We start from the raw sequence: 27,638 nt of genomic DNA on the forward strand, positions 1-27,638 counted from the left end.
GAATTAAGTAAATGTGCTTTTGTAGATTAATTGTGTGTTTTAAATCCTCCTTTAAATTTAAAGTCCCACTCCGATCATACTTTATTGTAAAAGCGTTCCTAGTGGTCTTTTAACTGTGATTATGTGGATTTTAGGCAAAATCAACAAATCTGTGTTTTCTTCTGCAGAACAGCAGGAGTTTGCTTAAAATTCCCTCTGAGTTGTAGGCAGGACTGTTTACACAGAGTAAACCTGTGCTCATTTCCCATCATCCCTTTGTTTACACACTCTCCTGCTAGCTTACAGTCCCCCACAATCCCAAGGTAACAGTAGCAGTATAACAAAAAACTAGTAATATTGGAGTTATCCAATCTGACAATTTTGAGCCAGATAGACGAGGAAAACGAAGACGTTCATGGATCTAACTAACTAGTGGATGAATCAGGATGGAGAGAAGAGATTGTATTTTCTACGTCACAGCTAAAACCTTTTGCAAACTGACTTTAATCCTTTGGTAAGAATTGACTCTTTAATTTCGTGACATTTAATGGAACATAAACATGTAAAAAATAAAAGCATATTAATTTAACAAACTCCACAATTCCAAACCACTATGGCAAAATAAAGTGTTAGATTTACAAATGTATCTCATTTTTCGGCGGAAATAACCATTTCCCCGTTGGACTTCATAATAAAAGAGCGGCACGTCTCGTGTCCTCGCGCTCTCCAGTCGCGGGTGAAGTTCGGCAGAGGGGGCCTTCCTCGCGGGGAAAGCGGGGCGGGCGTCTCGCGCCATGACATCACTTTTCCTCCGCTCAAACGCTCACTCCGCCGGGCAGAGGAGGAGCGGCGGCCGCCGCGGCGCAGCAGCAACGACGCTCGACACACCGATGGCTCGTTCTGGACCAGTCTCGGGGCTTCGACCACCTTCAACCGAACCAGGTGAGAATTTTTTTAATGAAGTTTTTATTCCAAGCTAACGGGAAGCTTGGAAGCTGTCTGTGGTTGAAAGGCAGTCACAGCCGCCGGTTAATTAGCATCGTTTTTTAAGCTAGTTTGACATTTTTTGGTTTGGTGGAGGTGAGAAAATAGGTCGCTTCTCCTCTCAGGGTGTGGATAAAGGGCGTTTCAGCGTCGTTCCTTTCGGGAGGGGAACCCATTTGGGTTTAGTGTTTCGGGTTCTGAAGGCCCTAATAAAATCTCAGTCCAAATCCGTCGTCTTTGTGGTGCCCGAACCGTGCCATGTCCCGCCGAAGGGGGAACAGGGAAAGGGAAGCAGCCCCGGAGCCGAGTGAGTCGGTGGTTTTTTTTCATCCTGCATGATGGAAATCAGCTGCGGCTCCTTTAAAACGGCTCCTGTCAGAAATCCAGGCTGCAGCGGCTGATGCTCCTCAGCCGGAGCCGGGACCGACGCTTGACCCAAAACACACCGAACAGGAGAAACCTGAGGTTAGAAGGCGGTTTGGACCTGTCACTATAACCTCATGATAACATTCCGCAGAGCAGAGCTTTTTAAATATACAATGTATAGGAATGTACATTTGGATATTATAATCAGCTAAAGCATGCTGGGAATTATTTCCTATCAAAAGCCACCAAACTGATATTTAAGTGTTGCTTATTAATTCCTTAATGTGTTTTTGTAAATCATTAGAATGGGTGTGGCCTCTCCTCAAAATAATCAATACTTCATTATTGCTTTTTGATTTAATTTAATCATTTCTGTCATTTCTTAAAATTGCAGAAAAATAACATTAGGTATTTTAATTCTTCAAATTATGTTGAGCACACAGCAGTTGAAAGATTTTAATGTTAATTTTAAAGGTTTTGAGAGACATATGCTACTTTAATTCATCCTGATTATTTTAAGTGTCCACGCCAGACATCAGCTGCTCTAAAGGCAGCAAACCAATGAGAAAATCTGATTAACCTCTGATTTCTGAATGCAAATGTGTTCTAAAATAGTTGGAAAAGCCCACCAAGAACCAGCCAACATCTGACCATCTAGATCAGGGGTGTCAAACTCAGTCACACAAGGGGCCAAAATCCAAAACCGCCTTAGGTCGCGGGCCGAACAGGATAAACATTTATTGAACACTGTAAAATTAAAATTTGAAAACTTTAAAACCATAACTTTTTAACCTAATTTTGAACTAGATATCTAGTATTATCTGCAACAATGCTAGTGTGAATGCTGTGGCTGAATTTGGCCGCTGAAGACAATACTGCAGATATCTGAAGATGCTGAAAAGGATAGCTAAAAACGCTTTAGCTGATAGCTGAAAATACTGAAGCCGATAGATGAAAATGCTGGAGCTAAAATATTAGTTAAATGCCAAATTAGCCTAAAAAAAAAGAAAAAAAAAACTTAGGCTAGCCAAAACACATAGGATGTAGCTGAAAAAATAGCTAAACTTTAAAATAGCCTAAATTAGCAAAAAACAAAAACAAAAAAAAACTAGCACATATCTGAAATATTAACTAAGCTCCCAAACCGCCTAAAAATGTAAAAAAGACGAAATTAGCCAAAACAGTTAGCATGTTCTTGAAATATTAGCTAACTTCTAAAATAGCCTAAAAAATTTTAGTAAATGGCTAAATAGTCCAAAAAGCTAGCAGAATGCCAATTTTTAAAAATGTAAAACCTTATAACATAATTATGAATAATAAAAAAGCAGTAATAGTATTCCAAAGTAAATAAAATTATACCTTTCATAACTTTCAACTTTCAACTCTCCATAAAAATAAATGTTTCCAAAATTATACAAGTTAGAAATGAGCACAAGATAACATCGTCCCATTAATAACAATAAAATCGAATGATCTGGAGGGCTGGAAACAATGACCCGGAGGGCCAGATCCGGCCCCCGGCCTCGACTTTGACACATGTGATCTAGATACTAGGGATGTAAAAAATAGATTTGTATCAAAAAATTGATCGAGCAACTGCAATATTGTTTGAAAACCCCAGATATGAACGAGATGATCTTGGTCAAAAGGTATGAAATCAACCAAGAAGTCGATAATCAATTTCTGGCAAACTGCAGTTTCTCTTCCAGTTTTTTTTTTCTACCGTCTTTGTCTTTCTATGTTCATGGGATCAATTCGAGAATAAATCTTTGTTATTTATAGCTTTAAATGCCATATCAATAAGAAACATCTAGATTTTAGCGTTTTTTTACTCATGCAGCCGTGCAGTTTCATCTCTAATTTCAACTCCAATGAAAAATGTGTTTCTAATGTGTTCTTGTGGCATTTTTCTGACTTTAGGGACATTTGTGAATAATTCTAAGCTCAAACTTACATTTCTGAGTACTTCTTTATTCAAAATGTTGTGAATCAGGAAATACTGGTTCAAAAAGAGCTTGTTTGGGCAGGCCTGAATGTTACACCAGCAATGTTGGGTTGGGGGTGTGAGGGGCTGTAAGCTAGTGGGAGAACGTGTAAACGAAAACCTCAGTTATGGGTGAAGGAAAGGGGGGCGGAACTTCTCCAAAAGACGATCGAAGCGGGTCTTTAAAACTTGAAGCCATGCTACTTTTAGTTTTTCTTAATATTTGTAGCTTTTTATTGTTAGTGAAGATGAGTTGGAAGTTATATTAAGTCCCAGGTGGAATTATTTTGTTGTTTTGATTGAGTATTTGTGCAGTGCTCAATCCCTCCTTTTTAAATAAAACAAATATTTAAAAAGTCAAAGGAGTAATGGCAAAAAGCAGCTTGACTGTAAATCAAAAAATCCACAGAAAAGCAGAACAATTGTTTTTTTCAGCTTTAAGACGATTATTTTTGACCGCTTGGTCAAAGCGTTCATTAGAATCAGGTGTTTGCAGCCTTCATGCATTTGTGAGCGTCGACCTCGTGTCGCTGCATTGTGCTTTAACAAAGCCGCTTTTCTCTAAGGGTGACTTCACATTCCTCTGAACGCTCACGAGGAGGGGATTGTTTTTTGTTTTTGTTTTCTCCCCTTAGGGAATTTTATTAGCATGACACAGGTGCCACTAATGCCATTAAGTGGCAGAGATTTAAACAAGATTTTGGGCGTCTAATCAACTGGTGCATAGCTGTGTGAGAGAAAACTGCTGGGGCTTAATGATCTGTGGCTGCTGTTGCCAGACGCGGGCTCATGCTGTTTTTTTGTTGTCTCATGGTTTCCTGAGCAAACAGTGAGTGGGAATCGTGAAGAAACATGCACAAAATGATCATCTCCAGAATGAGCTCGCAGAGGAGGGAAGAGCTCGGCCTGTAAAATATTTAAGTTTTGCTGAAGATGAAATGCTCGATGAATCTTTTAGTGATTGCAGGCTGCTGTCTTCTAATTCTGCTTCTTGCCTCGTCAGAGATGTCTGCAGATGTTGGTTTGCAGTTTGTTGTTTTGGGTGTTTTATGCCATTTAAAGCATCAGGAATCAACTATTAAATATGACAAAGACCCCATTAATGGAAATCATGTTTTGATAGAAAGACTTGGAGGATATTTAGATAATTTCTATGATTTTTGATCTGTTTCATGATTTGCAGCGTGTTTTAAATCTGATTAATTTCATGCCTTTCCTCCTGAAGGAGCTCAGGTCTAACACTGGACCGGTTCATGTTCAGTATTATGTGTTTGCTTTCTGCAACATGCTTAACTTTCAAAATCCATACAGTTGAGCTCAAATCTTTAAGACAAGCAGCTTAATATTTTTGTAGTTTTTTCTCGACCTTGTTTAGGAAAAACTCACTTTCTCAATCTTCCGTCTCAACAAAATAAACAATGCTCTCTTTTTGTTCCGTTTATTCAAAAACAGAAGTAATTTATTTGTCAGTTATGGAAAGTATGTGGGATTAGCCAGTTTCTGGACATTTACAGCCAGTTTACATCAGTAAACTCTTTATGATGTAGCTGTTAAGGTTTGTGAGGAACCCCTGTGGTCCACTAAAGACTGTTCGGTAAAGAACCAGCCAGGAATCCAGAACAGGCTGAAACTCTGAATCTTTACACACTTTTTAGGTAAAGCAAAATATTGAAATTTACATTTAATAATATTTATGTTTGTATTTCAGTTGTTCCTGTAAAAAAAGAAAATCAAAGAAATACATTTTATTTAACCTTTTAGTTTTTTGTTCCAGCAAATAATATAAAAAAAAACTGAAAATAAAAGCATACATATAGTCTCTAAGCATCATCTTTTTCAAAGCATTATTCAACATGAAACTGTTTTAGTGCCATCCGTGTCACATGTACTTTCTCGTCAGACGTGTCCTGCAACCCTTTCAGTACCAAGTAAAAAAAAAAAAAAAGCATGAAGAGGCTAAAAGTTAGAAGTAGTCATTTGTTTTTTTTTTGTCATTTTAACTCTGCTTACTTATGGCGGCCTATAAAATAACATTTAAATGACCTTTTACTCATTTATAGAACACATTTCAACCTCCTGGGGGTGTGTGAATGTCCTTTCAGTCTATTGGTGAATATTTGGGGTTGGTCAACACCTGCCCAGTTTTGACTTGTATCTTTTGACTTCAGTCTGTGGTCTCAGCCTTGTAGAGGTGACCTGGTGTTGTTGGTAGCTGTTCAGGAGAAAGATGAGCCACAATGAGATATGACTTCGACAGAGTGCCAGTGAATAAATGCCATTATCTTTGGTATGTGACGGATGAGACTGATCTGAAACACCATAAATGCAAGTTTTTGAAGTGATAATTTGCAGTGTTCTTTTTTTCTTTCTGTGAATAAAACTAGTGTACAAAAACTACTACTAAAATAATGTTCCTTGCTTTTGGCTGTACTCCTTTGGGCTCTGGACTAACTTTTTGACGTGAGGCCCTCAGTTTTTCAAGGTGCACAGTTTTACACCTTTAATCCTTGAATCCATTTGCTGCTTCCTGCCGCTGCAAAAGGGGAGGGGACTCTGCACCGGTGTATTTATCACAACACAAAATGTATTATTTTTAAACTCGCTGAGCTTTTCCAGTGTTTCAACTCAAACCCTCTGACCATATGTGGTGTTTTGATAAAGACCCACTCCGATCATCTTTTTATCTGTTGTAAAAGCATTCCCAGTGGTCTTCTAATGATGATTTTGCAGTTTTTTGACAAAATTTAAAAAACTGTTACGTTTTCTTGGACATAGTTTCTGCTGAGCGACGGTAGTTCATTAGAAATTCACCTGATTGTGGGTGGGGCCACCCTCTTTAAGAGGTCAGAGGAGGGAGCTTGTGGCTCGCTCAGTGTATTTTTATTGTCATTAATAGGATATTTTTCAATGTGTTTGTTTTTGTCTGCTCCTGATTCACAACAATTTAAATAAATAAATATTCAGATGTATAATTTTAAGCTTAATTTTCTTTATTAATGTCCATCTTTAGAGGAATAAAAAAACATTTTCATTAGAGTAGGCCTTCAAGCTGTCATCACACTAATACGTCATACTGTTTTGTGTAAAATAACTACTTCCTGTGTTTTACACATGCTTATAGAATAAAAACACAGATATTCTCTCATTCATTGAAGCAAACATCTGTTTTCCGTTTGTGAAGCGAAACGTTTTTCTGACCTACAATTGGGGTCTTGTAATAATCATCAATTTTGCAAGACAATCTGCATCTTACAATAATCAGCGAGGTGAAAAAACGGAATCATAGCGGATTGGTGCGAAACGGTGCAGCTAGCTGCCTCTGGATCACACCATGGGGCTTCTGGGGGCCGGCTGTGACTGGATTGAGAGGTTTAAACCCAAATGCTACGAGTAGAAATGTGAGACCGAGCCTTTATAATCTCCGTACAGACCAGGTCTAATCATTCTGAACAAAAAATGTGCTATTTCAATCTTCTCTCATCATCTGAGGCTATATATCCGTTTTGGTTTTCTGGACACACCAAGCCACTCGCCTTGCTTTAACTGCAGCATTTGTAAGAGGAGACACTCGCACATGGAGAAATATGTAGACCAATCAGAAGTGGGCTTGTGCTTCACGCTGTCTCCGATTGGTTTAGACCCCGACATGGACTTGATGTGTGCCTGTTGTTGAACCACAGGGAGACTTTCATTACCGCTGAGATATATATTTTTTTAATTCCTGGAACAGCTGGGCGCACTGGTGCAACCAGAGATTTTTATCAGTCACACTGTTAAGGAATCAGGTCGCATGTGCGATCAAATCGGTCGCGCCGTAGAGGTTTGTAGCTCATCATCTCTTTGATTTTTAATTTCATCATATTCTGTAAATGTCTGCACTCTTCTGTTTGAAGAATTAAAAGCTTCAAGTAAAGAGATATGATTTTCTCCTGCAGATGTCTTTAGTTTTGCTCAGTCTCCACTTATTCCCAAGTTTAATAACATTTCTTCTGATATTTTTGTAATCTTGCTGTTCAGCAAACACTGTAAGAACATACAACCCTCGTTCTCTAGTGAGGTAACATCTTGTCACATAATGGATCCTGGATGAGTTTTTTCTCGTGTGTCGCAGCACAGAAAAACCTCCACAGATACAAACGAGTGCAAATTACTTTCTGACTCAGACTTTTACTAAAAAAGTCAACATCAGTCAACACACCACATCCATCATTATGATGGGAAGGGCCTTAAAGACCCGCTCTGAAAATGGTGTTTTAACATGTTCTTGTAGCGTTTTTCTGAAGATGGAGAAAAATAAAGTGGAAATTGCATTTCTGAGTATTTATGTATTTACTCAAATTACTGTGAATCAGGAGTAGACAAAAAAGACTCCCTGTCCCGCTGAAACAGAGAGCTCTCAGCAAAAGGACGGGGAAGGAGGCGGCTTGCTCAGAGGTTATTATTGTTTAATGAACATCTGCCACTCTGCAGAAACTATGTCCTAGAAAACCACACAAGTTCTCAAAACGTCATCATCCTCCTGTGATGTCAACAAAACCAGAATATTTTTATTTGTTTGTTTACAAACATACTAGAGTTATAGTCTGAATGTATATGTAAGGCCACGCTCGCTGGAGAACATGCAGAGTTGTTAACATCTCCCCCTCAGATGTGGGGCCTGGCGTCTGAGGAGAAATGTGGTTCTGCCCCGCGATCGCTGCTTGACATTTATGGTCTGCGGGCCCATGTCTGGGCTCGACTGAAGTTTTGCGAGGGCCCGGTTCCAGCGCAACTTTCAGATTCCCTTCCCGGGCCGTGCAGCATTACATCATGAAAAGCCAAAGCGGTGACTTACTTAAGTGTAACGGGCAGTATAAATGCTGGCTCTCTCCGCTCGTCTGGAATTGCTCACAGATGTGTTTTTGCTCCTTTGTGTCCCACATCTTGTAGCAGGCACCTCGCGCAGACGCCGCATACAACTTTTACTAAAGAGGGCAGACGTGGCGAGAAGTTAATTTGTCTGCTGGTTCTGTTAGCTTTTTAATTAGTAGTGGTTCAAACATAAAGGAGCATTGGTGGTTATTTTCTGTCCATTATTAAAACAACAACCTGGATACATTTAAAAATATCAATGCTCTAACTCAGATCAGTATTTTTATAATTGTTTCAAATATCATGAGGCACTAGTGCTGGTCGATACGACGATACATGTCATGTAGGCGATAGAAAAGTGTATATCATGCTGTTTCCCTTCTATTGTTTCTATCATTTTTATTTGTTTATCTTTTATTGCTGAACTTTTGAGCAAAAATGTGTTTTCCTGCTATGAAACTTGAAGCTGTTGTGCCCTTTAGTCACAAATGAAAAACATTTTTTAATCAGTTACATGTTACTTGATAAAATAAAGTCAGACTAAAGTAAGTAATGACATTTTTGTCAATTTTATTTCAAAGAATAACTGAACATATACTTTATTTTGGTATATTGTGATCATATATCGCCCAGCACTATGAGACATTATGCATTAAGTTTATTTAATAGAGATGGTAAAAAATCAACAATGTGCCAGAAAACTGCGTCTTTAATGCTTGAAACCTGTAAAGACGCATCTTTTTTTTGCACCCATAAGCAGAAGCTAAAACATTGTACGCCTCAGGTTACTCTGAAATAACGATGTATAAAATCTGAAAAAGCTTTCCCATTTGTCCATGTCACAATCCTTTCAGTGATGGCTAATATGCAGCATTTGTTCATATATGGGATTTTGATACAATATATACACATTTAAGTGAAAAACTGAGTGAAAATTTTAGATTGATGTGGAGCAGGTCTCAGCATTTTCAGAGTGGAGTTTGAGCTCAAAAGGAAAGTGGAAACATGATAACTGATAACATGATAAATGTTTGATGGAAAAAGGGTCATTATCTGAAATACATTTTATAAAAGAAATTACAGTTGAAATATTCATACAGTAGATGAAATGATGCTTGTATATTGACCACTCCAATTACTCCAGAAACAAGAAAGTTAAATTCATACTTAATATAATGTACAGACATAGAGTTTTATTTACAATATCTGCAAATAACACAATATAAAGCTTTATTCTGACATTTGGGAAAGATCTTTTTTTGACAAATGTTTGACTAATAACAAACCAGAATTTTACAATATATGCTTGAATATTTACAACAGTAATTTTGAATTTCGTGCAGGTTTTACCCAATCCTGAGTCGTTACTGATGGTTTTTTGGTCAGCCGGTCTTCTCAGTCGTGACTTTGCTCTGCTGTTGGCTGTAGCATGTTTGTCCTCTGAAGCAAAAGTCCTTTCTCAGATGATCAAGGTGAGTCAGTCTGTAATCCATCATTTCATAAGGTCACAGTTTGCAGTTTTTACTGGGCGGAAAGACCTCCGGGACAATAATTCAGTTGGTTTGAAGTCTGCCCAGAGAGCACGGGCGGGTCAGACTCTCCTGCGGTCGTCCATCTCCCTTCCACCGCTCCTCCCCTCAACAAAACTGGCTTTGAAGATAGTACAAGCAGGGTCCCCCGCCCTACCTATCAGCTATCAGCTCAGCTCTTTATCACCCTGCTGTCTGATGCATGCAGGTACCGTAGCTACCAAAGGCACTTCTGGAGTCTGCGTTAGGATGGCAAAATATTCATCAGTTTCCTCACAAAACTGACTGGATAAGAACGAAGTCCCAGCAGGAGGCAGGGCTGGCGGGGAGCTCTGTAACACATCATCGCAGCTATTGACACGCACACAATGTACACACATCAAAGGGATTATCTCTCCCCGCATTGTCTTCCCACAGTTCTGCGCTTCCTGCTGCTTGTGTTTATCAGAGAAGGTGCGACAACAACCCCAAGCCCCGGTGGTGGGTTTGAACCTCTGCCGTTGCCGCGGCCTGTCGAGTTCTGTGAAATATGCATGACCGTCGGTGAAGTCCTGAGCGCGTCCGTCCCGATGCGGAGCGTCCACCCTGCAGAGGAATCTGTGGTCCTGCAAACACCGAAGCTTCAGCCACCGCGGGCCCAACAAGCCTTCGATTCATCAGTGCTGCCAGAGAAAACACTGCTTGGAATGCAGGTTTAATCATAAAGCAAGCAGGCCCCCACCACGTCCCGTTTGACCCAAGGAGCAGCTTTATCATTTCACAGGCCGTTTGATTCTGGAGCTGTGAAAACGGCAGACGCGAAGAAAGGCGACAGCCCTGTTTTGTGTTGAACAGTGTGTCTTTGTGCACTTCTGCAATTTATTTTCTTCTGGGTTAAAATTAGTTGCTTTTAAACCCCCCCTCTCCCCTGCTTCTTCAAGGTCCTCGCCCTCCCTCCCCGAGGCGCTCGACGTTTCAAGCTGTCACAAGCTTCCTTATCCAAAAGCATCTAAAATCCGTTTGACTTGCAGAGATGATTTAAACGGATCTCCTCAAATATTTAAATCTTCACATCATCTGCACCAAAAATAGGTCTTCCTCTTGGCCAGATGCCAGGGAGCAGATGTGGAGCATGGCTGACTCCTGGTTAGGTCTGAGCCCATGTGGCTCAAAAGTGGTCAAACTTGTTGCGATCCGACTTTTGCCTGGTGTTCTGGTGTAAAAGAACGAAATAATAGATTGTTGTGGGTCAAAAACACGTCCAATATTGCTTCCCATTCTGGAAATGTTATGTTGTGAGGGGCTGTAAGCTAGCATGAGATAATCCATTTTACAGATATCAGGAGAGGAAGCTGGAGGTGGGATTTTAAATGGTTCCACCCACAACATGGAGGCGAATTTCTGATGAACTTTTCCAATTCTGCATGAACTGCCCTAGAAAAAGACAGTTTTTTTTTATTTTGTCTAAAAATTGCATTACTATAATTAATATCACTGGAAATGCTTTGAAAATACATCAAATTATGTAAATATTTACATTAATTGAAAGAATTTCCTCATCTGCTGATGACATATATTTTATTGAAGCAATCCTGTCATTTATACGAGGTTTTGTGGTTTGAAAATGCTACTTTTGGTCATGGTATATACACGGTTCTATTTTTGTCTGGTATATGTCCTAATTCCACTTGATGTTCAATGGTTGTTTCAAATATATGACTGACACACACTGGTTTTGAGGATCAAAGCTTTGTCCTTATGAAGCCACCGACTGCCATCATGAATGAGCAGATACGTTTTTAGGACAGGAAAACGTACACATGCTGGTAGGCAACAGCAGAGAGGAACAAGTTCCTTCAACAGGAAGAGGAAAGAAGAACCAGCCTGCTGGGTTCTTCTTCCTGCCAGCAACAAAACACTTCCTGATAATGATAGTAGAAAAGCTTATTTTAGGACTCGTTTTTGGTTCAATTCTTTTTAAAGTATTTTATAATGAGGTTGTAGTTGGTGTATTGACGGTACGGAGCGTTCTGGTCCTGAGCCGTTCTTTTGGGAGCTTTCGTGTTCTCTCATACTTTAATAGAAGTGCAGTTGTCTTAAAATGCCTTTTCTATGGAGGGATGATGGTTCTGTGATGGACCAGAGACCCGTTCAGGAAAACGTAGCATAAACCCTACAGGCAGTTGAGGTGAGCCCCTGAAGACTTTGGAGATCCCGTTTAACCCTTTACTCACTGTTACTATAATAGCTGGTTAGACAGATTTTGCTGTTATTACCGTAAAATACTTTTGAAAAAGGCGTTTAAGGCTTTGGAGCTCATTTGGAGAACCTCAACTTGAATTATAAATTAGATAAATTGTTAAAAGTTTAAATAAAGTTACTAAAACAACTTTGATCTTCACTTGTAGATTTCTACTCTCTGGGTAATTCCTAAACATGAGAAATTTAACGAGCAGAAAATAAGTCTGAGATTAGATTGTAGGTTAAGAATTGGAAAAAAATGATATTGGCAAATAAAAAAATGAATAGAAGTCGTTGCATTTCTGTTGACATTGTGTGTCAAGGGTCAAAGCTTAGATCGTGATGCGGTGTGACATAATTTTTCTGAATAAAAATAAGACTTTCAGCATTTGGTTGTGGAGTCTGGTGATCTTATAAGGAGAGCATGATGTTATAAAGTTGTGAAAAAATCCTAGGAACTAAGTAGTGTCTTATAAAGATAGATACATAAAAGTATAGGGTCTGATATTTCTCATGTAAACTAGTTTTTCAGATATTTAACCCCATAAAATGGGGTATTTTGGGTGTACTGCAAATTAAAAAGAATATCATCTACATTGGGTGTTTAAAAAAAAAAAATCACAAAATGCAACATCGGTTTACATCTGTACACAAAACAAGTCCTTTAACTGCAGTAAATTCCAGATAACACACCAGTAAAGTCAGTCATGCACATAATTCAGCTGTCTATGAGTTTATCATCCGTAATATTTAAGCTCCTTTCTCCACGGCCAAACTGATCAGAAAGGAATTTAAATGATTGCTGCAAATTGACTTTATTGACTTCAGTTCACGCTTTTTTTTTTTTTCTTTTTAAAGGAAGCCGTCAGAGCTGCAGATAATTGGGAAGCTTCTCTGAGCAACCGTCAGCAGCAGTAAATTTGAGTTTCAGGAGTCTCTGCCGTCAGTTTTAAGCTCGTCATTGCTCAGTGTGACATGCTTTCAGGTCCCACAGCTGCACTCCTCTGTGTTATGATGCAGAGAAAGGGATTTAGATGAGCTGGAAACTATTCTTTGTGTAAAATTGTTTCTGGAAAGTCAGATTTTTTTCTTGGGAGTGAAGGTGTTCTTATGCTTCGACAGCACCCCCACAGACTGTATTTTCTCTGGTTTCGCCAACGTGTCTTATTTAACCTTCAGATTTTTTCCAGTCATGTTGAGTGTGAAGGACGGAGTGGCTGAATGAGAACATCAGAAAATGTTCTCCCAAAGAATGTAGATTTAATTCTTTAAAAATACATCAAACAAATCAAATTAACTAGATCAAAAAATCCACTCGAAAAAATAACTAGACTTTAACAAACTGAACAGATCAACCAACCCAACCTGCAGCAACCAGCATCTCATCCAGATGTATGTTTGTATGTTGCATCAACATTTTGAGATTTCATGCAACAAATGTCTGAAAGTAAAATGTACCAGTAAATGAACCAACCTGTGGCTCAGAAATGGGGACGTGCAGAGCAAGAAGGGTTTTAGAACGGGTGTTGCAGTGTAAGCTGCCATCACATCTATGTTTGATGTGCAAATGAGCCGCGGAGGAGCTGTAGTGAAAGTGTGTGCTGACATACATGGAGATGCAGTTTGGAACGGGACGAGATACAGTTGTCCCTGTTGGCAGAGCGCCTGCTTTCATGGCTGCTTGGTTGGATAGCAGAGGGCATTTCTCCTCTGCAGAGCTCTTTCACAGAGTTATGAACCCGTCTTTACACTATGCGGTTTTTATTGGCTCGGTTCATAATCACTGAAATGAACTGCAGAGGACAACATTGGCCTAGAGAGACACTGTTATACTAGACACACTCCTCTGAAGGTATGCCAAGGAGAAAAGCCTTAGTTAACTGTTTATAATAAAGAAACAAACAACATTATTTAATGTTTCCTAACAGTTTTATTATTAATGGACTCCAGAAAGCTGTGTTTGTTAAAAATATTGTATTTTTTGGACTTTAGAACACCTTGGATTTAAAGTCACAATATCACTGAACGGAGAGTGATCTATTTTCATACTTAATCTCTTGACTGAAATATGCATCAAACCACTTCAGCTCCAAAATGACCTTCATTTAGCATCAACTTGAACCTAGAAATGTAAGGCTCACTGAATTATGTGAGGACGATATAGTATGATTACACTACCCAGAATGCCTGGAAGTGGCAAGAGTCATGTGATTGCTCAGATGAGTTGATGGGACGTTTTTCTGGTGAACTGTGTTGTTCTCATCTCTATCGTATCTCCAATAAGCATTATTTGCAGAGAGAGAAATGAAACTTTATTCACAGTAATTCTCAACAATGTTTTGCATTAAAGATCACAGATCACAGCTGGATTTGTTCTTATAAATGTGTTTTCAATCAGAACTCTTTGATTTGGTGTTTTCCTGTTGTGTTTATTATTGCAGTGGAGTAGCAGTAAATGCCTTTTACTCCGTCTGCACTGGTGGTTTCTTGTCCCATGGTGACTTTTTGTGACCTTTTTAACTTTGAGACTTTAAACTTGATTTGACTTTCCATTTAAGACTTGATGCTTATCTTAGTAACTTGTAAACATCTCTGGGGGAACAGGGATCACAGGCTAGAGCAGCAGCAAAACTATGTTTGACCTAAAAAAACCCTTTTAAAACTGGTATAAATGGTGTAAAATGAACCATTTTAACTTGAAAAGCATTGGAGATGTAAACAAACTGATGGAAAATGTAGTTTTAGAGAGAGTTGTTCTAAGAAGATTTGACTCAGACATGAAGAGGATCAGAGTTCCTCATGTCAGATTGAACTCAGTTACAGAGTTGAAGATCGGAGCGACGGAAAGCTCTGCTGACGGAGATGGAGAGAACAGGGAATTAAAGAATTAAAGTTACTGCAGACTTCCACAGTGAGTTGTGTCTACCTGGTCAATACCTTTTTGAACTTGCTGGAGGATCACATTAGCTGCTGAATCATTTTCTTTCTGCTGCCTCAGCGATGTGTCTGAAGGTAATTTTTTTTACTCTATATTGCACATACTGGCACCATCAGCAAGCAGGGTTTATGGCCAGCTGGTATTGATGGCTAACTGCCTTCAACTCCTGGCTTCCTAATGAGGTCCAACCAAGCTCAGGCTTCACGCAAATTAGCCCCCGCTAACGCCAGTGGGGGTTTTATAGCCCCAGCTGTAGACTATGCACATCTCAGTGTCATGTTTCTTGAAGGTGGATTAACTGTGCATCCTCCTGACTTGGAGCTGAGCGCATTACTTCAAATTACGCAGTCCTTCGTCTCTATGAGCGTTTGTCCTCCAGAATCTGATTTACAGCTCTGACTGGACCGATCCTCTATCGGCGGCCTGCTGCCCTGTTACCAACCGTCTGCAGACTGATCCAGCATCTCTGTCAGGCCTTCCTGCAGATTCAGCTGTTTGAGTTGTTAAGTAATGTTTGTCCCTATTTTTCTTTTAAGTCATCTGTCCACGAAATGACAAAAAGGTGGTTAGCAGTCTTAAACAAAGGAAGAAATGTAAAGATCTTTATAAAGATGCTGGCATAGAGGGTGTCACCAACAAAATCATCTTTAATTCAATTCAATTTTATTTATATGGCCCGGAATCACAAAGAAAATTTGCCTCATCGGGCTTTACCCTGATGTTATTTGTCTCTGAGGAACAAATACATTTACAACATTCTAATTGACGAAAGTTTCAGTGATTAAAAAATATCAAAAAATTGTTTTTTTAATATGTATATATATGTTTTGCTTTTTTCTTATATTATAGAGGAATAAATTATATGTTCCGGATCAAATTCTTGCTTTCTTAAGTCTTGAGGATTTGTATTAAAAGTAACTTGTTTAAATGTCACATTGCCAGGAGTTCTCCAAAACTTCCAAAATGTTCTATTATTGTTTTGCTAAGAGTATAAAATAATTCTTTATTTGCAGAAGCATGCTCTGAAGAGGTAAAAATGTGACTTTGTGGTCATTTTGACCCATTAGGTTATGAAACTATAAGATAAACTTAGCAATACATCAAATTAACAAGCATGAAATGTAAACATTAAGTTTTTGATGGATTTTTGAAAAGAATAACTTGTATTTACAAACTGGAGGAGTAAAATATTATCCCATCTTAAAGTCTCAATTCACACTTTTTAAAACACTTGCAAAAAAGTGTTTGAATAAGAAAATCAGAGGACTTTTCAAAAAATGGTTAATTTTGTTTTAAAGATCTAAAACTTTTAGATTATGTAAAATTGTGTGTGCCTGACTCTTAAAAAACTGCAAAGCCATCACCTCCCACTAAAGACATAAAGCAAGGAGATAAATGTGATGCGTACATCATATTCTTTAATGTGATTTAACAGCAACAACAGGGGATCCAAAACGCAAGAAAATTTCTCAAAAGGCTTTTTGCCCGTTCGGTTGTAAAGGGTTTGTAGTTCTCAGTTTCTGCTGCCTGGACTTTAAAACAGTGTTGGTGGTAGATCTCCTTCCGCCCTTCTACCATGCCACCCCTCCTTTTTGCCAGTTCTGCCGTGGGGCCGGATGTCACCGCCAAAATATTAAGTCTGATCAATGTCCCGCTTCAGGCTTCAGTTTAGTCATTCAGATTCCTGCGGTTGACACTAGAGATGATCATTCCGGTGTAACACCAGCAGCACACCACAAAAGTGAGTGACCTTGTTGACTTCAGTTTCAAAAATACTCATTAGATTTGAATGTATTCCTAATAGTCATAAAGTAAAGAGTTGTATACACGGATGTCTGTCAGTCCTTGGTCTCCTCTAGTTTCTGAAGCTTGTGCTGCTTTTTGGAGACAGCAGGAGCTGAGCGTTCCTCATATCTGTTTCCAGATGTCTCAGATGTCGGATGTATTGTTAGCTGCTTTTTAGTGAAGGTCGGAAACTCTGTTAAATGTAAGTTTTAATGTTTTTTGGTTGGCAACACTTTTATTGACGTATAAGACAGAATACAAAAATGTGATGTTGGGATTTTTGTTGTTGTGTTATTGTACACACCAACAAAAGAAAAAAGCGGTTTGTGCTCAAAAGCATCAAGTCAGGATTGTGTGTCAGTTTGAAGCTAGTCTGCTGCTGATTTCCATAAAAATAATGCCACCTACCACTCTGCTAATGTGTCACTCATAAAATAATAAAAAACTTTACTTTTTAATACAGTTTTTCCCCTACAAGTTTGTTCTTTTTCTCAAACTTTTCATTTGTGAAGAATTAGTTTCTGTACTCCAGCTTTGGTTGTTTGTTAAGAAGCCTCTGTGGGAATCAATGACTTTTTTGTGTCTTCTTATGAGAGTTGTATCTGTGTCAATGGGCTGTTTGAGGAAGACATGCCTGTCATTGTGAGGAGCCACGATTTTTACTGCTTTACATCCCTTTTGCACTCAATGTGTCACACGGCAACATCCAGTTTTGCCTGGAGGAAATTTCCCTCCATTAAGATGCTTTTTGTCACCGCTTGTTATTTATATGCAGCTCTCCTTGACTTGTTCTGAGCTGTTAGAAGAGATACTTTGAGGGGAAGTAGAGGGCAACGTGGGTGACAAAAGGCCTTTTATGTAGGGAGTTATCCTAATTTCCCTGAGTTAGCTGCAGGGGAACATGTGAGCAGTTCAGCCTGTGTCCCGAAACGGAGCTGCTCCCCTGGATGTTTCACACATTCCACGCTGAAGTCTGTGAGCCTTTCTGCCTGATGCAACAGAGGAATGACAATCCTCTGACGGTCCGCCTTTTAGCGCCTGCAAGTGACACGTGCAACTAGCTGCTGATTCGCTGCGCTGCTGTTGGACATGTGGTCAAATCTGCACAGCTGCCCAGAAAACTCCATTTATTTCTCTGTGCAGTGTGAATATTTTAAAACTTCCTGTTAGTATGCAAATGAAAGCACAGCTTCATAAACCTGCTCTTTCCAGATCAGACGTATTCAACGGGATCATGCTGAGGTCCAGCGAAACACTAACTTTGTTGCAACCTCAGACGCAGTGAATTCCAGGACAGTTAAATGCTGTGTGCTGTCGAGGAGAAATGTATTGACAGAAAATACGTTTTTAACTTATAAACACTGCCTAAATCTGTACAATTGCATTTTTAAGTGAGACCGTTAAATGTAAATAGAGAACTGGACTAAGTGGGTGTGACTTCACATAGAAAATGCCTTACTTTCGGCTCATACCAAAATGAAGCCAATTCAGTCGCCATTTTTCTGTGATATGGACGTCGCCATGTTGGAGCCAGACAACAGTGATTGGTCTGAGTCAGTCCGAGTCAACGTTACGATGACAACTAACCAATCAGTCCACACCCCTTCTACTGAAAGTGGATTCAGGAGAATCTGTCAATCAAATGTTTGAGGTGGGGGCCAGCAGGCTCCACATGCTTCACTGAGACATCTGATTGGTCAGTTTATAGCTTTAATAACTTGTGATAAGAAAAACAAATTTGGATTAGAATAAAAATGTTAAGAAAAATGTATTTGAGCAAGAATAATAATTGACAGAATAACTGAGTAATTCTTTATTTCTCTATAGAAGTCTATGGAATTTTGGGTTCTCTGAACGAGCATTTATTTCTCTTTGGAACGCCAGGGGAGAAGGGTAACTTAGTCCAGCTCTCTATATACAGTCAATAAGTGAGACCTTCAGTTTCCTGTAAAAAATAATAATTTATTAAGATCTAACTCACCAACTCTCTAGGTCCGCCATGAACATTTTTCTATTATTTTTTCTTGGTTTGCTTGATTGTGATGTTACCCATAGAAAATGACTTATTTCTGGCTCCAATGAAGTGAAGTCAAATGAATCTCCATTTATTTAAAATATGAACACTGCCAGAGATCTTATATGACGTCATCAATTTTTCAAAGTAAAAACCTAATCAATAAGTTTATTTTACAATGTCTATTTATGACTCCATGTGTTGATGGTTTATTAAAAAAATATTTAAACTTTTTTTTTTTTGCACAAAAAATTGTTCAAATGCAATGCATTGTGGTCTATATTCGCTAATGTAGTGAGCATTGATGCACATTAGTTTTTTGTAAAGACTTCTGGGAAATTTCTACGGCAGTCTATTTTGGAATAGTAGATCCAGACAGCTCTATAAAATGGTGAATGCACTATATAGTGAGTAGTGAACGAATTCGGACATACCCTATGAGATTTGAACTTTTTGGGACCAGCAGGTACTTCCTGTTTGGAACGTCAGGGGGGCGGGGTCACTCTTTTCAGTTCTCATATAGTTTGATTTCTCTGTTGGTTTAATAAGGTATTTTGTAGCTTATGTCATAGAATGCTGTAATAATCTAAAGATATTTCCCTTTAACCCTTAAACTCTACAGCTGTAGCTCATTTGCTGCAGTTCTTCCTGATAGAAAGTGGTCATTTTAAAGTGCTAGTTGAAGATAAACTTACTGCTTCAGAAGTCCAGACGCGTGAGGAGAATTTCTAATTGAATGTTTCAAGATGAAGGAGAGCTGCTGGTTTCAGTGAATTTTCAGGCATCAGGTGGACGCAGATTGGATTGGTGGTGGGATTGATGGGCCGTGCAGGATTGCTGCATGTGTCAGTAATGAGAAGATAAATCCTCACTTGACACCAGCTCCTTTGATCTGGACCATTTGTTTTTGACGTGGAGCTCTCCTTCTCCATCCTGCCCTTTTCCTTTGTTGTGGTCAATACATCATGATGACCCGCACAACAAACAGTTCATTTTCAGTTGATTAAACTGTTTTTTCATGTTTGGGGTTTCCTCCAAACTTCCGTGCAGGAAATAGTTGTCGTCAGCATTAAGTCTTGAAAACAAAAGCCTGGCCTCTGCTGTCCGACTGCCAGGAGCTGGACCTCCTCTGGGAATCTGGGACAGTTCTGTCCTGGCCGGGATGGAGAGACTGCTATGGTGGGGCATAAATGACAGTAGTTTGAAACAAATGACGTTCGTGTGGGCGCCCTGGGGCTTTTGATTTTGACCATAGAAAGTGTGGAGTGGGGTTAAGTCGATTCAGGTCAGGTCGCTCTGTCTGCTCCATTCAGGTCAAATTTAAAACAAAGTCTGCTCACAAATCAGAATGTATAGATCATGTTTTACTGGAGGCTGCTGCAGGGACATGCCATCTATTCATGTTTTACCACCAATCAAGGAGGAACCCACTCACTTCCAAATCACAGGATTGTTATCGGTGATGCCCTGAGAGTGAACCCTCTGGATACTTTGTTTATCCTCCCACATTCTGCTCCTGAAATCCTTGTTTTCCTCCCAGTCATTCTGTCATCAGGTGTGTCTGGTATGTCTGGAGTACAAGGATGATGTGGCTTCATATACAAGGACAGAAGCTGACTCACATGAAGAAACTTGAAAAGACAAACAGTGATGAGCTAAGGAAGGCAGCTGCAGCTGCACTTGTCTATTAAAACTTCTCCACTAAATGCATCATCATACATGAACACATCAGATGTTCCTGTTGGTGCAAAATAGTTCCAGGATACACTGTTACAGGGTTTTGGTAATCATTTTTAAGAAGGTATTTGTAGTTACTGAGAAAGTACTTTTCTTTTTTAGCTGTTTGATTGATCAAGTATATCTAACGTTAATTTTATTCAAACAGTGGCAGTGCAAATGAACACTTAATTATGCCCCAACAGTCATTATCAACTAAAATAGAAACTAATTTGTGTTTGATTTAAAAAATTAAGTTTTAATTATCTGATTAAGTATGTTATTAGTATTGGCTCTCAAGTGTTGGAAAACAGTGGCACTGATCCACTAATCCCTTAAAATATTGCTTAATTAGTCCATTAAATGCTCAAAGTTACCCTGATGTCTTACATAAATGCAAACTTTGATTAAAGAAAGCACAATCAAGTTCCATTAAAAAGAACACAATATAAATATTACAAATCCATTCATTATTTTACATTTGAAGTATATTTTTGTATGTTTTTCAAACCAAGAAACTAATTTAAATCAATTAAAAATGTATTTTGGTTAAACCTTTAACAACGGAGCTCCATTGTTTATGTTCTTTGATTTACTGTATTTTGTTTAATTTTTAACATCGAGCCGCTATTCTCCTTCAGAATCTGCTGGAATTAACGTTGGTCGTGTTAACGACTGAAAATTTGCAGTATGTTAAAGATTTTGCCTCAGGTGTTAAAGGGTTAATGGGACATTTTTGTTTAGTTTACCCCTTCAATTTTTTTTCTCCTTTTTAAATCTTGATAAAGTTTTAATAATAAAAGTGAGTGTGGTCAGTCATTTAGTTGGCATTATATTTTAGTTTAAGATTTTCCCCATAGGATTTAAAACATTTTGGATAAAAAGCTGATAATTATTTCCATAGTGTTGTTTAAAATATGCACGCCATTTTAATCCCAAAAAGGCATCAACCTGTCTGCTGATGTCTTTCAGGTCTTGAAATATAAACGTCTGATTTTGCAGATTTTCAATTGTTAAAAACTCAGAAAACAAAGGAAAAAAAAATCCTAATTATTGTGTCACGTTATGTTCAGGTGCTATATAGAAACACTGACCTCTGTCTAGGTTCAGAGAGTTACTCTGCATTCCTGAGCTTTTTTTTTTGAAGATTTGTGGTTTTTCTGACGTCCATGCCTAATTTCTAATTCTGGCAGCCATTTTTCCAATCATTCCAAGAAAACATAAATGCAGATTTCTTGAATTTTTGAGTTGGTGGAGTTGGCATTAATATGAGAAAAAAGTCACAGTTTTGAAAAAAATAAACCCCCCAGAATGTTCTGTTGTAAAATATATTAATTTTATTTATCAAAATTTGGATGCCTTTGAGGTGGATTGCCAAAACACGCCACACATTTGCTCCTAGTTTGACCCTTCCTTTGTGGCCCACAGATCCAAAAGTTTGCTCTAATGAACTGGACTTTAAAAAAAAATTAAAAAGTTGCATGAAAGCGAGAAAAAATTAAGTAAACAGCTAGTTTTAGCACTGGGTAAAGTAAAATACTACAAGTAAATGTGAAGTGTTTGGTACTGTTAGAATTACCAGTACATTTGCACTCTGTGTAGGCCTGGAGAATCATTTAAAATTGTATCACAACTTTACCTGTGCGATGCACAATTTGCAAAAGATGCTGTAAACTGTGATAAATGATAACGTTAAATGTTTGCACACATACTAAAACAATCTCATGGCAGCTTAAAGTATTTAACGAACTAAACTGAGCCCTTTACGCATTCGACCAATCGGATGGACCCCTTCACATCGTTGACCAATTTCATGCCTCATACTGTATGAAGACAAATGTCATTTAAAGTTTAAGTTGACTTTTATTTAAATAAAACAGCAGTGAAATGAAAATTATGTTTTAGCATTTTTTTTTTTCATTGAAATATTGAGCATTAATTTTCCCTATATGGTGCTGACCTACTGCTATGATGTGATGGTTGCGTTTGTGAGGATCCTCACACTGTCGTCATTTTGGGAACTGGTGTTCCACTCGGTGCCTGAGCGCTGGAACGAGGACAGCAGATGTTAGACGGTCCAGGACAACAGGATCATGTGGAGAGACTGAGGATGTCTGTTAAAACCTTTACAAGCTGGTGAGAGCAGAGTGTGAACCCTGCCTGGAATCCATTGTTGTTTCATAAAGGAGGTTAAGACTTGATGAACTTTCAGTCAATAGGAGTTCACTTTATCTTCCCCGATCTTTGATGCTCCTTCATCTTACCAGCAGGGTGGTAGCTCTCGGTGGTCTGGGTTGGAGACCCCCGACATTGCCTGATCTGATGCAGCAGTAGTTGGAGGACCCTGCCTCCCTTATCACTTGTATGTTTTAATTTATGAGCCACATGTTTGCTGAAGCTCATTTTAGTGGGACGTCACACACAAATCTCTTATCTGTTGCCAGCATCATCCTTTTTTTTAAGTGTTTTATTAGTTGAGTGGTGAACGATGTGCTGCTTGTCACCTGGGACTCGCACACTTCATCTCTGACCAATGTGACGGAGAAAGGCAATCCTCTTAGCACGGAGCCGGTCATCTTTCTAGGGCACTGAATGGCTCTGTGCAGATCTCCTGTCAGCTCAGCCGGGCTGGCGGATATCCTCTCGCTGCAACATCTCTTTGTCCGCTCTGTGGCTGGGTCTCCTTTGAAACACCCCCCTCTCCGCCTTCTTTGTGGCCCGATACGGCAGCTGGGGGGTTAATGTTTCACAGCGGCGCAGGCTAAGAGGCAGGAGTTGTAGCGAAGAGGAGGAAGAGGAGGAGAGCAGCAGAGGTGGGGGCTGGTCCACAGCTGTTGTAGTAGGCAGGGTCTGTTGGGGTAGGAAGCCTGCCTCACTCGCCCTGGAACAATGGGAGACATGGCAGCCTCTGCCGACAGCACAGACCTCCAGCCCACATGCCCAAGGGCAGGCCTGCTGTAGCCGCAGCGCAGAGGAAACCGGCTTCCTCGCCACGCTCGCAAAGTGACGACACTCAACACGGGGGGGGAAGCGTCTCTCCGCTGCAGCCGGAAAGCAAAAATGTAAGGTTGTGGTCCCATTTTTTTTCTTCTTCTGTGGTGCCTTCATTCTGCTGGGAGGAGATCTGACGTTCCCTGGATGACTGAGGAGAAGAAGAAGGAGGAAGGTGAGCTGACAGCGTGGGCTTGGAAACAGGGAGATGCAGTGTTTATGTGTTTATTCTTCCAGCTGTCATGTTTTGGGGGCTTTTGGCTCAGTCTAAACGGGAAGCAGTGTGGTGTTTGATGGTGGTCGGGGCTGAGTTTTGCTGCAGGGCTCATACTCTGGACAGCCCTCATGACAGGAGAACCGTGGTGTCATTTCTGCTGAGCAAAAGCACAGCAACTGTTTTGGTAGCAGCTAACAAAGTGTCATAAATCTCCGGACTGAATGGCGGTCCGGCTCGTGCAGCGTGCGGTTGAGCCTGATGTCAGAAATGGAGGAGGGGGGGGCTGGCGATCATCCCCATGATGCTTGGGTGTGGAGACGGCCTGGCACACACTTAGAAAGGGGATCTGTACTTCACACGGATGGAGAAAATCCACTCTTTCAGGCTGTTTTAGGAAGGAGGCTCCCCTCCTCCTCTTCCTCCGTCCCTTCCCCCCATCTCCACTGCCTCCGCTCCTTATTCCAAATATTGCTCGGGTATGATTCGTCTCGGTTCGTATAGCCAAACATCAGACAGGAAGCAGCACTGAGGGAGCCCATCATCCTGATTCTGTCTCACCCACGTCTCTCCTCCTCTTTGATGTCTATCTGCATCTGTCCTGATGACACGCCGCGCGTCTGCAAAATAACTTTGACCTGAATTAACTTACACAGTTAAGGTTTTTGTCTCATTGTTTACATCTCCCACCCTCACACTCTGCCTGCACAGCGAGAACTCAAGTCCTTCCAGGTTGGCAGATGGAAACGCTGCTGTTTCACATATCCTCAGACGGCCCTGCCAGTGCTAAATCCCTCAGAGTGCGACTGACATGATTTAAGAAGCTTTTGTGCATTTCCTCTCTTTGCTGCAGCTGCAGTAGCCTTTGATTTTTTTTTCTTATCATCCAAAACCTTTATTCCATTCTTGTTTTGAGCATCATATCAAACCTCTTTGAAAGTCTGACTCAGATCAACCCACCGTGTTTTTCCTGAAACTCCTTCGTCTTGTAAGTTCTCTGAAGATCAAAGATTGCCTTTTAGTTTCTCTGAGCTAGGTGTAGAGAGGATGGCCACATCAGATTAGCTGCTGTTAAAACCCAGATTGAGTGGGCAGATGCTTAACACCTCTAATCCTAATTCAGTTTGGCACGATCAGACCCAGGTACTAAATAGACTTCCTTACGAAACAGGGGTTTAACCTGCAGCTCCAGACCGAAGAAAAAACACAACCCGGCAGATGAGATGCTGCAGCAAAGTGGGAGGTGGTGTCCTATTTCTGGTCTGAACTGTAAAGAGCCAGTCTAATTAACAGCTCTGTTTGGGAATCCCACATTAGAGGAAAACTAAACAATATTCTGCAGCATCAGTGAGCAATCTGTGTTATCAGAAAATACGCAAAAAGGGAGTTTTAAGCTCTACTGAATTATTCATGAGTCTTTCTTTCATTACGCTCACAATGACTCTGAGATGAAAGGAAAGACGAGAGGAGGAGAGATTTCAGAGTGGGGGCATGCGGTCCTTGCCGGGCTGGCGTCTGCCAAGTGCTGGTGTCCCCCGAGGGCAGCTTCCTCTGCTCCGGGTTTCCTTGTTCGGCGAAGAGGCAGAGCAGCCGCGATCCACCAAAACTTCCACGGCTGAACTTTTCAACGTGCGTCCTTAAAACACGAGCTTGTGGTCTATGTCTTATGATTTGAGATGCGCTGGGGATGCATGAGAGGAGAGAGGAGGGTGGGTAACTAAAACACGTTTGTCTCCATCAGCTCTGCAGTGTTGATGCTGGGAGGCAGAGGAGCCTGACGGAGGACCCACTTCTCCAGGAGAAACAAAGGGAGATCCCAACCCCCAGGTAAGACGAGAACCAGATTTATTTGTTTACAAAATGTAACCCATCTTTTCCCCGGTTGATTTGGAGCATATTAATAAATCCGATGATCGTTTCGGTCAGCAGAAAGGTTGACTTGTTTTTAGTGTTCGTGATTGTTGGTTGATTGTTAGAACACAAAAGCAGTCTGTGTTTGGCATCAGTAACAGAACCAATTCTACTGTGAGTTATATTTCTTCTTTTAAACACGAATTTTACTTCAACGCATGCAAAACCATTATAACATACCTGATCTGAGTTCAGAAGGGAAAAAATACAAAAACAAAAAACAGGTCGAGCTGCCTATAAAAGGGTCTTGGCTGTCTTGCAAGTGAACTCTGATGCAGTTTATTTATCTGCATGGAAAGTAAAAAAAAAAACGGTGGCAGGAAATCCCATAGGGGTTGTGCTTAAAGACTTCTTAAGGAATCTGAGGAAGTGCACATCAGGAAAAAGGTTGTGAAATGTCTCGCCAGACAGTAGAATGATGACGGTCACAGGATGAACCAGACTAGCTTCCTTTTTTTAGCTCCATTTTTGTCAGGTTATTGTTTGTTTGAGGCGTTTCCTCCCAAAACTAGCAGCTGGTAAACTCCATGAGGTTCAGGACAGTTTTGCCTTAGCCTCATTCACCCGTTTGGGGGTTGACCTGGATTTTTTGGGTTGTCTGAGCCTGTGGAGGGTCATAGAGAAGAGTGACTGCATCTTAAGAGGAGCGTTAAAGCTTGTGCAGACACCTTAAGACGTCATGAAAATGGAACATACATTATCTTAAGTGTTTGAAGTGTATCGTAAAATTTTTGTTATATTAGTGGAAGTTGCACGCACTGCTGACATCCAGGTGATGCTGTTGTAAGGTGTCCTCACGCCACACTTTAGTCATTAGTGAGGTGCAAATACTGGTTGCTGTCTGACCGGATGCAACGCTTAATGCAAGAGGTGTGGAGGTGATATGTAAATGCTGTAGGACGCCTGTAAGACTCCCACACAAATGCACTCCTTTTGTGGAGTCAGGCTGCATACATGAACAGCACTGACAGCCTCCTTGTTAAGGATTTGGGGGGGATTCAGACAGTTAAAAATCCATACGACACACCTGCATTTAACGTGTTTCACACTTACTTACGTGTTGTTTAAGTGTTTGGCACAATCTGACACCCGCAGCATGCCTACAGAAAGAAATGTGCATGAACAAGCTCACCTAGCGGTCTACGATCTTGATATTTTGTGCATACCCATACAGGTTTGATCATTTTTCCATCCCGTATCCTCCTGTAAGGGCAGTTGTGACTGACCCCAGGCTCCTACGGCAAGCGTTATGGCTCACACGGAGTATTTATGTAACTTTAAAAGTGCAAGAAGAACCTCCTCTGTATACGACTACATTCAACCTCTAGGCTCTCCCGTTCTCCAAATCCGTTTTGTTGGGTTCAGATTTTCACCAGACACCAGAGCTGAGTCGCAGCACTTTTTGTGACGTTGGGGTTATTAACGACCTTAATCGTAATAAATGGTGAGTTATTGCGTGAATCTACGTGAGTTTGGAGTTTTGTGAGGTTTGCAGTTGCGCCTATGGCTGCAGCCACCCTGTAGCCAAAGGGAGTCATCTGCCTCAGCTAGACCGCTCCCGTGTCGCACCTGAGCCTTAACACTTGCAATAGGAGCCCGGGGATAGGCAACTCCAGGCCTCAAGGGCTGCTATGTCTGCAAGCCCTACTCACCACTGATTACCTGTTCAGGTGTGTCCAGTCAATTAGAACATGCCAGAGCGGGGTATGTTGGAGAACATGGGCCTGGAGCTGCCCATCCCTGGACTAAAGCTTAAAGAGTAACTGTAACTTAAACTATATCAGTGAAAGTGCGACATGTTCCTTGTCGATCGGGAACAAGTCTGCTCCAATGTAAAGTTCAATATAATTAATCTCAATTCAATTCAAAACGTTATTATTTAAGGGGAAATTACAACTTAACTTCGCTAGTGTAATCAACCACTGTTTTGTCTGCAACATACAAAAATCTCAGTGAGGAACCTCCATAAATCATCTGAAGATGGTCACGCTGAAGGACTAAACTGAAGGAACCTCAAAGGTTTAAAGAAATTCTTAAAAGTCAAGACCCTTCTTTCTGTTGGCATAGTGTAAAATAGATTAAAAAATCTACCACTTTTTACATTTGAAGGAATAAACCAGACTTATGTCTTTAAAACTCGTGTTTTTTACTTTGAA

At 40.2% G+C, this 27,638-nt stretch overlaps 1 protein-coding gene across 5 annotated transcripts in view; it reads left to right on the plus strand.

Annotated features, from left to right (window-relative positions):
* Nucleotides 1-689: 689 nt before the first annotated feature.
* nckap5l (NCK-associated protein 5-like) overlaps nt 690-27,638 on the plus strand; it is a 51,463-nt gene continuing 24,514 nt past the window's right edge. For 2 of the 5 annotated variants that reach the window (XM_024292306.2, XM_024292310.2), the window contains exons 1-2: nt 690-921; nt 25,313-25,398. The gene's annotated coding sequence lies outside the window, so the exon portion shown is untranslated. Of the gene's footprint in view, nt 922-1,351; nt 1,429-9,615; nt 9,637-23,229; nt 23,533-25,312; nt 25,399-27,638 lie in introns of those variants that run through there. The other 3 variants (XM_024292308.2, XM_024292309.2, XM_024292307.2) reach the window with 3 other exon arrangements.

This window comes from Oryzias melastigma, linkage group LG7 (assembly GCF_002922805.2).
Source record: "Oryzias melastigma strain HK-1 linkage group LG7, ASM292280v2, whole genome shotgun sequence".
NCBI classification, from domain to species: Eukaryota; Metazoa; Chordata; class Actinopteri; order Beloniformes; family Adrianichthyidae; genus Oryzias; species Oryzias melastigma.